At 37.9% G+C, this 2715-nt stretch overlaps 1 non-coding gene across 1 annotated transcript; it reads left to right on the plus strand.

Annotated features, from left to right (window-relative positions):
• The first annotated feature begins 2085 nt into the window (after positions 1-2085).
• Positions 2086-2192, plus strand: LOC116814070 (U6 spliceosomal RNA). The gene has a single exon (XR_004371155.1). It is a non-coding gene; the product is annotated as a U6 spliceosomal RNA (small nuclear RNA).
• The last annotated feature ends 523 nt before the right edge of the window (positions 2193-2715 follow it).

The raw sequence follows: 2715 nt of genomic DNA on the forward strand, positions 1-2715 counted from the left end.
CTGAGTTCAAGAGAGCAGAAACCGTATACTACCTCTCCATGGGAGTGGTAGCAAAGAATATATAGCTAACTTTAACCTATCGCAAGGAGCAAACCCACAGTGAAAAGCTGCGTTACTCCACTTGGGCTGCCATAAGAAACTACCATAAACGGTGGCAGAAACAACAGGAATTTATTTTCTTATGGTTCTGGAGGCTGGAAGTCCAGAGATCAGGGTGTCAGCAGGGTCCTGTTCTGATGAAGGTGCTCTTTCTGGCTTACAGGCTTCTGACTGTGTCCTCACGTGGTCTTCCTCTGTGAAAGCTCACTCTTCTTGTAAGGATACCAATCCTGTCAGATTAGGACCACATCCTTATGATCTCATTTCACCATCTTGAAAGCCCTTTCTCCAAAGATGGTCACACTGGGGGTTTGGGTTTCAACATCTGAATTTTCAGTGGGCACAATGCAGTCAGTAGCAACATCAGAGAAACGAACAAGGTACACATAACATCCCTTGAGCAATTGTATCCAGTCATGCCTGAAGCTATGTCTGCCACCAGAATTCCTTAATAATGAGAACCAGTAAATTCTATTTTATTTTATATAAGCCAATTTCGATGAAATCTTCTGTTATTTGTAACAGAAAGTGTCCTGGTTGATACAACAGGCAACTCTTCAGTGCCACCTTACAGGTCGCCAAGGGCAAGAATGGGATATGTGAGAAGAAATTAGAGTCCTGAAACAGAAGCACACACAGGAAATAGTGACATCAATCGAGGATCTAAAGCTACAATGATTTAATTCCGAAAGGTGATCTGTTTCTAGCTTGAAGCTACTTTTAAAACACAGGATATGAACTTTCTAATTTACTGTAGAAAATCTTAAAGGCACATTCAGTACCTGAGAATCAAAAGCAAAAAAACATCACAGTTGAATTCAAACGACTTCTAGAATGTAACATAGATGCCACTTAGAGACTCTTGAGTTTGATTAGAAATGAATTTATTCACAAGACTGATTATATTCAGTTTCTTCTCTTTATGGAAGAGAAAACCAATGGCCAGAGATTCAAAGCAATGTTGCATCCTGGAGTATAAAAACACTAGCTTTTACAGTAAAGATCTTGACTCATATTTAACTTAAGCATAATATTTTCTGCTTTTCAGAAAGCAACAACTCTCCATTTATTATAACCCTGTCCTCACTCTGATTATTCACTTTGAAGGACGGACAATCAGGGTGAGTCAGTGGCCCTGAAGGCAAAAAAGAGGGTTTTCAAGCACAGGTGGGGAAATAAGGGAGTATTTCCAAACAACAAAGGTGACCTGAGGTTTACTAAGGTAAGATGCGGAGAATAGGTGCCTATTAATCCCTGTCGCACAGGTCACAGGTCCCTCTGTCAACCAAACGTGTGGCTGTGTACCTAACGGTGTGTGTTCAGCCAGGATATTAAGGCACAGAGAGCAATACATCTCTTTGCCGCCCTTCCTGCCCCTGCTGAATGCATTAGGTCAGCATCCTACTCTGACTGCAGAGAAGAAAATGACATGTGCATAGAACAACATGGAAAGGAAATAAACGTCCTTGAGCAGAGACAGATTAGAAAAATTATTTTATATGGTATGTTAAAGAAGGGAGAGAAAATTCAGCAGGTTTATACTCCTGGGGCCTTAATAAAATGACTAAAAACAAAATAATTATCCTAATGGTTCTCATATGATAGTTTTCTCTTCAAAGGATACTCCTTAGCCACTTTTTTCACAGAAAGAGATCACTTCTTTTTATATAAGCACTAATCGTGTTATATATTTGTTAACCTATGTTTCCCCCTTTCATTTCCTCTCTACTTTTCTCACATATAACACATGTACACTAAGTATGGATGAAATTAAGAAATAAATGCATGATTACGTATTGTTATAAGTGACTTCATCCTCCTTTATTTCTGCCTTGTATTGTTTCTCTCTGTTAAATCCCTGATGCAAAATTTGCCAAAAATTCTGCAGTTTAAATGTCATGGGCTATGAACAAAAAGAATGGATGAGATAAAAATGTTTGGAAAGGTGGGGGAAAAGTCTGTAAATGTTAATAAAAACTCAAATTTGTGCTCGCTTTGGCAGCACATATACTAAAATTGGAACGACACAGAGAAGATTAGCATGGCCCCTGCACAAGGATGACACGCAAATTTGTGAAGTGTTCCATATTTTTCCAATTTGTAATACAGATACTTTTTAAAATTAAAAAAAACCCTCGAATTTGTTAGAATGTTTGGGGAACTGGGACTCTGGGGAATTGGATTTGCTGTCGATGAACTCCCTTATTTCAGTTCTCATCAGAATGATTGCAAATACCTAAGTCCCTAGTCATCCTTCATCAACCTAACGTGATTGCATCTTTGCTTAATGAATCTGAGTTCTTTGAGATCTTGGGCTCATCAGTGTTCACTATGTGGAATTTGATGTTGATGTAAATGTTTTAGGAGGTAGAGTTTGTTTACTTCTGAGTTTAGAATGCAAATACCAATGAACTTTTATGGTTTTTGTGGAATCTCAATATACTTGTATACGAAGTATCAGAAAATATTAGAGAAATTTGATAGTAATATAATGTCTGTGATTATCTACTGTTTACTATAATCAGGCATTGCAAGTTTTTCATGTGCATTACTTCATTTATCTCTGAAAACCACACTAGGAGTTTGATGCTAGGAATCTCTTTTACAGAAGATGAA

The sequence above is a fragment of the Hylobates moloch genome, unplaced genomic scaffold, assembly GCF_009828535.3.
Source record: "Hylobates moloch isolate HMO894 unplaced genomic scaffold, HMol_V3 SCAFFOLD_9, whole genome shotgun sequence".
Classification (NCBI taxonomy): domain Eukaryota; kingdom Metazoa; phylum Chordata; class Mammalia; order Primates; family Hylobatidae; genus Hylobates; species Hylobates moloch.